Raw genomic sequence first — 10416 nt, 5'->3', positions numbered from 1 at the left:
ACCACATTGAGATACCATCTCACACTAGTTAGAATGGCGATCATTAAAAAATCTGGAGACAACAGATGTTGGAGACTATGTGGAGAAATAGGATCACTTTTATACTGTTGATGGGAGTGTAAATTAGTCAACCATTGTGGAAGACAGTGTGGTGATTCCTCAAGGATCTAGAAATAGAAATTCCACTTGACACAGCAATCCCATTACTGGGTATATACCCAGAGGACTATAAATCATTCAATTATAAAGACACATGTACATGCATGTTCATCGCAGCACGGTTTACAATAGCAAAGACCTGGAACCAACCCAAATGCCCATCAATGATAGACTGGACAAAGAAAATGTGGCACATATACACCATGGAATACTATGCAACCATAAAAAACGATGAGTTCGTGTCCTTTGTAGGAACATGGATGAAGCTGGAAACCATCACTCTCAGCAAACTGACACAAGAAAAGAAAATCAAACACCGCATGTTCTCACTCATAGGAGGGTGTTGAACAATGAGAACACTTGGATACAAAGAGGGGAGCATTACACACTGGAGTCCATTGGGGGCGGCTACGGGAGGGATAGTGGGAGGTGGGGTGGGGGAGGGATAACGCAGGGAGAAATGTCAGGTATAGGTGTTGGGGGGATGATGGCAACAAACCACCTTGCCATGAATGTACCTATGCAACAATCTTGCATGATCTGCACATGTACCCAAGAATCTAAGTACGATTTAAAAAAAAAAAAAAGATATCTAGCCTGGCAGGAACCATGTCCATCTTGCTCACACCTGAATCTCTTGTTTGTAGCTCAGTTCCTAGCATGGAGTAGGTTCTTATGAAATATTGGTGCTGAATGAAGGAATGAATCTCGCCCTCACCTACATCCCAGGGATATGGTAAGATCAAATGAGATCAAGTGCATGAAAGTATTCTGTGAATCATAAAAGAGTGAACAAATAGAAAAAAAAAGTATTATTCTTATTCTGATTCTTCTTCCTATTGTGGGGTCAGTTTCTAAAAGAGAAGCACAGCTTCTGGAAGGAACCACCTGGCTACATTTAATTTCTTAGCTGGCTAGAGCACCAGCCACCCAGGGCTCTGTTGGCTTGAGCACCTGACCTGAAGGTCTTCTTGGAGGGGTAGCTCTTACTGAGGGCACATCTATATCACAAAGTCACTTTATTTTTAATTTATTGAGTTAAAAATAAAATAATAACATTTTCTGGCAGGAAAATTCTCTCTGTCATACCTTGGGACTAAAGGTTTATTGCAACTTTATTAAAATATATTAGATAAATTAAAGAGTCGTGTTCTCCAGCCAGCTGACAGAGCCACTGCCTCCCAATAGATGTTTTGGTTTTGTATTAAGAAAGTTGTCACAAGTAATTTGGACTGGAGTGTGCAGTCATAGACTGCCAAATGTTGATTAATTAAGCCGATGTTTGGATTAGTTCAGCATGATCATTTCATTAGGGGAAATGACTGAAAATGTGGAATAAAGTATCAAGGGGGAATGAGAAAGCATCATGCAATAAGTAAGACCTAAGACAAGAACGCGCACCCTGTATTCATTAGGACGTGCATGTCCATGCGTGTGTGTGGATGTGTGTTTTCAAGGATTCCAGCCAGATGGATCCATGGCTGTAAGAATTATAAATAGTTAATGTGAATTCTTCTCCTGGTATCTGCTCCTTTTCTGACCTTGCCTTTGGGCTTTGATGTCTCTGTGCAATGACTTCCACAAATCAAATTTCCAAATGTTCATTGAGCTTTCAGCCTTGAGTTGGAGGACCCCCAGCCACCCTGGGGTGACCATTTATGGGACCTTGAGGATCAGCAGCCAGGTAAGACTGACAGGGAAAGCTGGGGGTTGAGTTCATTCAGCCACCCAGAAGCTGGCAGAGATGCCAGATGAAAGGTGAGATTCTCAGAGAGGCAGGAAGATGCTTTTCCCAACCTCAAGGGAGCCAGCATTAATGAAAACGTGTCTACCTCAAATGCGATGTGCTTTTAAGAAATTGTATTTTTGCTAATGCATAACTCAAATAATGAGAGGTTTGGACATTTTTAGGAGTTTGTGTAGATGCATATGGTTTTTACCTTCATAAGTTCCTTCAAACATTAAACATTAATGTTCAGCCCTGAGCTGTTCAATGTACAAGAGGGACAAAAGACACAGCCTTTGCTCTTAAAAGATTTAGGATCTATATGAGAAGGTGAGTTTCCTGTGTTATGTCTTCTTAGCCCCACATGTCCAGCCAGCATGCCCTGTATCTTTCAAACCATATTGTACTTTTAAAAAATTCCTTAATTGCATCATGTTCTCTCTCACTGCTGACGTTGCCATGCTGTTTGTGCTGCCCAGAATATTTTTGTCCCAACCCCATCACCCCATTGTCAATTCTTCTAGATAATTCCCACTCACCATTCAGGTTTCAGCTTAGCTTAACTGTCATTTCTTCCAGGAAGCCTTTATTACTCATGGACACTCAGACTAGGTAAGAAGTCCTCATTCTATGCTCCAGAGTACCCTGTACTTCCCTAATTGTAGGATCCATCACATCATATTGTTACTTCTTCTTTAATTGCCCATCTTCCCCTCTATATCATAAGCATGGGGAACAGTGGGCATTTGTCTAGCTTGCAACATCCTCAGAGCTTAGCACAACATGAAATAGGCTTAATAAATGAAGAGAAAAAATAGAAAGCACATGAGCCAAGAATCTAGATGACTTCTACCAATGAGAGTAGTGGGAACCCTGGCCAGCCACCTCCCATCCTCAACACCATTCTCTCATCTGCAGAAAGGGAATAATAGATATGGTGGCCATCTGGCACTCACTAGTGTCCAAGATTGATGTCTGGGCTGATGTAGTTAGCCAGTGGGAGTCCTATCCCTACTCATTGCTCCCATTGAAGCATCAGGCTGGACCAGAAAGAACAACATCCCCAGGAGAGGTCAAGAGCATTAAGTAGGCTGGTGTTGTGGCTTATGCCTGTAATCCCAGCACTTTGGGAGGCCAAGTAGGGCAGATCACCTATGGTCAGGAGTTCGAGACCAGCCTGGCCAACACAGTGAAATCCTGACTCTACTAAAAATACACAAATTAGCCAGGCATGGTGGTGGGTGCCTACAATACCAGCTACTTGGGAGACTGAGGCAGGAGACTCTCTTGAACCCAGGAGGTGGAGGTTACAGTGAGCTGAGATCACGCCACTGCACTCCAGCCTGGGCAACAGAGCGAGACTCTCTCTCAAAACAAACAAACAAGAAAAAAACATTGAGTAAATGGAAATGGCACAAACTGATCCCTCTCTCCCTCTTAGACCTCTTGGGGGCCCAGATGAGGATGGCCTCTATTAATCAACTGCCAAGCAATACCAGAAGAGAATGGTTATTACTTTAGTGAGATAACTGATGGATACATATTTCGATGACTTACAACAATCAGTGGCCAGATGAATAAAATTCCACTCTGGACTGAAGAGGATTTACTATGGCATGTGGTGTAGCCAGCCAGCTAAGTGGAGAGAGACACAGATGGTCCCTGACCTACAATAGTTTGACTTAGAATTTTTTTATTTTACCATAGGTTGATTGGGATGTAACCCTGTCCTAAGCTGAGGAGCATCTGTATAAATATAGATTTAGGCTAAGGGAATCTGCAATACTTGTTAGCAGCATGTAAGAAGTCAGTTGGTGGATATGGCTTTCCTAGGTATGAAGCTTGTACTTCAGTCTCACACATGCACAAAAAAGCTAATCATCTTCCCTTCTCTCCCTGCCCCAGTGATTTTCATTTTTTCTCATCCCATAGGACTTCAGTGACCCCTCTGTGGAGGCCTTCACTTAAGGGAGACGGGGTCCCTTGCCTTGAGGGCGAGCTCCTTCACATCTCACCTGTCCCCCTTGCTGCCCTCTGGACCAGTCTTCCTCACTCACATTCTAACAACTGCCTCTGCCTTCCTCAGCCTCCCAGTAAAGTCTAGTTGGCTTATTCCTGTCCCAGGGTGCAATCTTCTGCAGGGTTTTGTTGGGAGGACTGGGAGGAATGGGGTGGCTAAGGGCAGCCGCTTCTACCCAGCCTTGCCAGCTGTAAAAGCAGTCAGAGAACAGTGCCCTCCATTCTTCTTTCTTGATCCCTCAGGAACCCCACCTCCCTCTACAGTTTTAAATAGGAAAAAAACAAACAAAAATCCACCCATCGAAGCTGGTTGATATCACAGCAAATTCTGATTGAATGGAAAAATAAAGACATAACAAAAGTGGAACATAGTATAAACTCCCTGCAAGGTCTAAAAGTCCCCCAGGCACAAAGGCTGACAAAAAGAGCTTACGCAGAAATCCTGCCCCTTTCCCTATTTTCCCTTGAACTTATCTCCTTCTCAAGAGGAGCAAGAAAACACTTCTCACTTCTTTTCTCTGCATGATTTTACTTCCATTTCATACAAACTTAATAAAGCTGCTTAACATTCATGGAGGCAAGTAGGTGTATCCTTTTGGCCCATGTACCCTTGACCAAGGCCAGCAGAGGAGAAACGCTTCCTTCTGCACCCTGGAAAGTGAGTCTGGCTTGGTGAGAAGGGAGACTTGGTTAAACTCGGGTAGTTCATGAGCATGCTATAAACTAATACCTGGAAGGACCCGCACTGCAAAGGTAAATGAAGGCCCCGAGTTTGTTACAACTTCACTAAGTGCCTTCTGAATAATGGAAGAAAGACCAGATTTGGTACAATGCATGTCTACCTCTAACGGGTAAATATAGATTTGAGGATAGCTTTCCTGGCTATGCAGCAGTGTAGGATGAAGACAGGTGCGTGGGCTTTGGAGTCAGACAGAACTGGCTTTGAATTCTGACTCCCTCACCTTGCAAAGTAACTGTCTTAGATTGAGTTCCCCAGAACTAGAACTCGATTCAAGGAGCTGAGAATTATATGGAGATGATCCTACAGAGAACCCATAGTAGAGTGGGAAAGTGAGATGAGAAAGGGAAGAAACCCATAGAAGGTAGGTTAAAGAGCAGGTTACCACTGTGGGTTCAATGTCAGGAGAACCTCTCGGAGACTGTGTAACTCACGCCTCAAAGCTGTCTTCCAGTGAGGTGAGAAAGTTGTAATATTTATCTACCAATCCCCAGTGTTTATTGGTTGTAGGCTGCTCCCAGGTGTGCTACCAGCACCCAGGTTAAGCAAGCTTTCTTACAATAAGTTTACAGTAGAAAGCTGTCTGTGTGTAAGAGAGAGGCATGATGGTATTCCATATACCTTTGCATAACTTAAAAACTCGGATACCTTTACATAAAGTAGAAAAAGCAGAGAATCATCATGCACATCGTGATTGGAAAGTCTGAAACTTACTGCAGAGGGTTTTTTTAAGAGGGGACAGGCTTCAGGATCTGGTGTCCACAACCCATACCTCTCAATAGACAACCTAAAGCCTGATCATCCTGGGGCCTCCTCAAGCCCCTGCCTTAATCAAGTCCTTGGAATTCATTAGGAGATTTCATCTCAGCAGCCCCAACATACAAAGTCGGTGCACAGGTACCCAGTCTTAGCATCTCCCTTCCCAAAAACTACATGCGCCTCTTTGACTGGGAAAGAAACAGTAAGGCAGAGCTGGATCTGGGTCTACCAGATGACCCACCAGCCGTGTGGCCTCAGGGGTCTCAGTGCCCTCATTTCTAGTCCTACAATAATTGACCCAGACTTCACAGAGGCACAGTGAGGATAAACTTAAGGAGGTAATCAGTATGAATGAAGATCAGCCTGTCTTCCCTCCCTGCACCTCCAGCTTACCCCTCCAGGGCCCAGAACACACTGCCAGGTTCTTAGCAACCTTCAGCTTCTACGTAGATTTGTGACACTCTCAAGGACAAGAAAATTCCAGCCCTGGCCCTGGACTAAAAGATATCACCATGCCCAGAGTTGGTGTGTCCCTTCTTTCTGTGAAGCTAAGATGTGGTCTTAAAAGCCAGCCAACATGGTAGGCAGGGACAGGCCATGTTATAGGGAGGCCCTCAGGCACTCAGGCTGGGTTTTGTTGCCTCAATCAGATACCATGCTTCCATCCTGCCAAGAATCATGCATCACACTTTTCCGTGGCTGTTAAAATTGGCTCTGTTGCATTTGTGACTCTACAGCAGGAAACTATAACTAAATCAAGAGAAAAACTTCAAAAGAGAATGGTCTCCCCCTCTCCCTCTCTTTACACAAACACACACACACACACACACGCACACACTCACCACTCAGGGAGTATCAGAAAGAAAGGCAATGACAAATATAAAAGGCAGAGAGAAAAAAATGGAGATACAAGAAAATAGAAAGACATTAAAAAAAGAGACACACGGGCTCTCTGCAGCATGGAGGCCTGGTAGGACAGGAAGTCGAGGAGGGGAGGTGTAGAGGTGTGAGATCTTCAGAGGGAGAGAGCGGAGGAGGCAGCCAGCCATGCGGGAAAGAGAGGCAGCCCTGAAGGGATTGTGTTCAAGCTGCAATTTTAAGATCCTAAATAATAGTAATGACACAGTGTGCATGTGCGCGCGCGCGTGTGTGTGTGTGTGTGTTTCACTTCTGGGTGTGTGCTCATGAGCATTAATGGCTCAAAAACAGAGCACAGGCACAAAGGCAGGAAACAGATGGTCTGGGAAAAATTCAGGGGGTATTTGAGGGCGCTTATTATCCCAGGCAGAGCCTTGCCTGCTTCTCTGAAGGCACATAATCAATACTTGCTGAATGATGTTGAATGGTGCAACCCAGTCCTTTCCCAAGAGGGTGGATCACAGGTGGGACAGTAAATGCAGACACAGCCCTCCTACCCACTTTTCTTACTTTATTGCCACACCTGCAAGGCCAATCAATAATGAAAAAGTGCCAAGTTGCTGGCCTGCAGCCCTGGGGCCCAGATCCACATGTCTCTCTTAGAAGTGCGACTTTCTTTCCTTTCTGAGTTAAAATTATCTGTGTTCAGCTCTTCCCTCCCCTGCTAGACTGAAGGCACCCTGAGGGCATGCTCATTTATTATTTATCTTTGTTTCAACAGTGCCCAGCACAGTACCAGGTGCTCAATACATGCTTGTTAAATAAATGAACTACATGGTGGTATCTGTCATGTGTCCCAGGGCACAAAAATGGCCTGCAGAGTAACATCTGACAGGGTGCCACACACATCCAACAAATGCTGTGCTTGCTGTTCCTCCCTCTTTCCCTCTCTTCTCTCCCTTCCTTCCTCCCTTCACCAGGATTGATCAAGCCCCTATTCCAGACCAAGAACTGTGCTAGATGATGCCTCGCTAAAAGAGACTGAGGCTGAAAGAAACGCGTGCCCTTGGGTGCTTTGCCGTTCTGAGTCCCTTAGGGACACCATGCCTTTCGAGGACATGAAAGAGCATGGATGAGTCCAGTATGTGTCTAGAGACAGGTGAATGAGGTTACAGCTGCTACAGGTTGAATATCCCTTTTCCAAAATGCTTAGGACAGCAGCATTTCAGATTTCAGATTTTTTCAGATGTTGGAATATTTGCATTATACTTACCAATTGAGCACCTGCAATCTGACAATCTGAAATTCAAAATGCTCCTTCGAGTATTTTCTTTGAGCATCATGTCAACACTCCAAAAACAGAATTTTGGAGCGTTTCAGATTTTTAGATTAGGGATACTCAACCTGAAATATGTAAAAGACAAGGCTGGGTATGAAGCCTCAAGATCCTGAGCAATCTTGGGGTAAAAGTTCCTAACTGGTCGTTTTCAATTTTCCTGAGAAAAGAAAGACTAAAGGAAGAAAGGAAGGAAAGGAAAGAAATGAGAAGATGGAGGCAAGAAAGAAACCAATATTACCGAAGAAGGGTCAAGGCTAAGTTTGGAAGAATTCCCCAAGAGCAAGGACACTGATTACCCAGCACTTCCTCCTCCCAGGCCTTTTGTGCTCTATCTCATTTATCCACCGCAACAGCAGTGAGGGAAGAATTGTTATGAGGAGGCCCCTTTGCCAATATAGAAACCAGTCTAGGCTGTTCCAGGAAGGTTCTGGGGTGTGGATCTGAGAATCCGACTTGGGATTTCCTGACAAAGAGGGATAGGGTGCACACCACCAGGGGCACCAAGTGGTGATGATGATTCAGTCCTGCAGATCGTCCCCGCCTGGTCAGTCTCCTTTCATCCCAGAGGAGGAGTCTGCAGTGGCCTCTAAGATGCAATCCATGCTAAGAATTTCCCTTTTGCAGCTTGAGAAAGAGAGCCACTCCCTCCTACCTTCCTCCCACTCAGCCAGCTCCCAGGTCACATAGCCAATTCATCTAAGATGTCACTGCTGATAGCCAAACGGGAAGCTGATGGAAGCCTACTGCAAAGTAGTGTCAAGCAGGCATGTCTCAGGAGCCTGTGACTCAGCATGAGTTCTGCCCTGCAGGTTTCCATTCTTGGAAAGTCTCAGCCTATGGGGCCAGGTGGAGCAGAGCAGAGACAAGCAGAAAACCAGCATCTGCCACCTGGTCTCCAAATGCTGTCCCCAGCAGCCTAAAGCTCACTCAGAGTGGCCCTCAGCTGAGTTATCTCCCCCAAACCAAACCACCTATAGTCACTTCATTTTCTCTGTCCAGAATGCGTTGGCCTTAATGTCCCATTGGCTCGACTTGTCATCCAGGTCTCACACCATCCAGCCCCACCTTACAGGACAGGATTATCCTCCTCACTCATAGCTATCCCTCTCAAGGCCAACTCATCTATTCCAATTCCTAAAAGTACAGCCCTTGGTGTCTGAGAAACCTGACTCTGCTACTAACTACATAGGACCTTAAGCATGTCACTTACCCATCAGTTTCTCATCTTTGAAATGAGCTCATCATCAACACAATTATCTCACATGGTGGTTGTAAGAATGAAATGAGATACAGCCTTAAATTGCCTACTCAGTGCTGAGGTTTGACACGGATAGATTTATGTGGTCAGCTAAAAAATGCCCTCCAAAGATGCCCACGTCCTGATCCCTAGGACCTGCAAAGAGATGTTGCAGATGTGATTAAAGCAAGGATGTTGAGATGGGGAGATGATCCTGGATTGTCTGAGTGGGCCCAATGTCATCACAAGCATCTTTGTAAGAATGAGGCAGGAGGATCAGTCCGAGAAGGAGATATGATGATGGAAGCAGAGGTCAGAGTGATGTGGAAAAAGGGTCCAGAGTCACAGCATATGGTCTTCCTCTAGAAATTCAAAAAGCAAAAAAAATCCAATTTCTTCCAGAGACTCCAGAAGGAACACAACCATGCAGACACCTGAGTTTCAGACGTCTGCCTTCTAGAGTTGTCAGGTAATAAATTGTGCTCTTTGAAGTCACCGAGTTTGTGGTGATGACACCAGTAGGAAATTAACATGGTGCTCTAACACAGACATTTAGTTTCTCTCCTTCATATCAGTACCACTAGACTGTAGGGCTCATGTCTCACAGTTCTCTGAAACTCTTACAGTTGTGCCACAGTGCCCTACACAGAATGTCCTACTAGGGATTGCCTAAAAGACTGGAGAGTAAGTTACATGCTCTGAGCTTGCAGGTACATGATCCAGGTTTGATCCCAGGTCTTCTATGCACTCAATGTGATCTTGGGCAAATTGTACCAACACTTGAGCCCCAGTTTCTTTTTCAATAAATGGGATAATGGCACCTAATGGTATGATGAGTTCTCCAAAATGCACAGTATTCTTGTTTCACTTTCCTTTTAATTTCAGAAAGCACATTCATGTTCAGGTGTGTCTCCAAGTGTGTTTTCACTTTTTACAGTAACTTGATCGGCCTGACTCAGCATGAATATAAAAATCCTGCTTTTTCTCCCAGTTGGCTGCTGAGGACACTGAGTCTTCATTTGACACCAAGACTCTATTTACTCATTTACACAGCAAGGGGAAAAATAAAAAGCAAAGGGATGGATGTAAATGGTTTCTAAGAGCTCCATTATTCATTTGTTTAATATTCGCTAAAGGCTTACAAAGCATTGAAGCTACAGAATAAACCCTAAATGGCCCTACTCTTAAGGTGCTTACTGTCTAGTTGGGATAGATAGAGGAACGTCTCTACAGTTCCATGGGGTTCATGGTGTGACACACATGGAACACACTGGGTACATAGTGCACACAAGCAGTGAATGTTCTGTAAAGGAATAACAACATCAGGCTCTTGGGGATGGAGGGTGATGGGGGAAAGGCCTTCTACCGCTCACCTCACGCTTTCCCTGGCACCATAAAAAGATAAGAGAGTTCTTCCTTCTCTGCAGATCTCTAGGAAAAGGATGCATAGTGGTTCCATGAGTAGTTTTCTAATGACAAACTCCCAGAACCTTCCTAGGGTCTGACCAACGTCTCTTGATGACAAAACTCCTTTTTTGTATGAAGTTGTGTATTCTGCTCCGAAAGTTAACTTTCTTATT

The sequence above is a fragment of the Aotus nancymaae genome, unplaced genomic scaffold (assembly GCF_030222135.1).
Source record: "Aotus nancymaae isolate 86718 unplaced genomic scaffold, 86718_ANA_hifiasm-v0.15.2.pri h1tg000040l, whole genome shotgun sequence".
NCBI lineage: Eukaryota > Metazoa > Chordata > Mammalia > Primates > Aotidae > Aotus > Aotus nancymaae.
The sequence above is the reverse complement of the archived record's forward strand: the minus strand, read 5'-3'. Positions refer to the sequence as shown.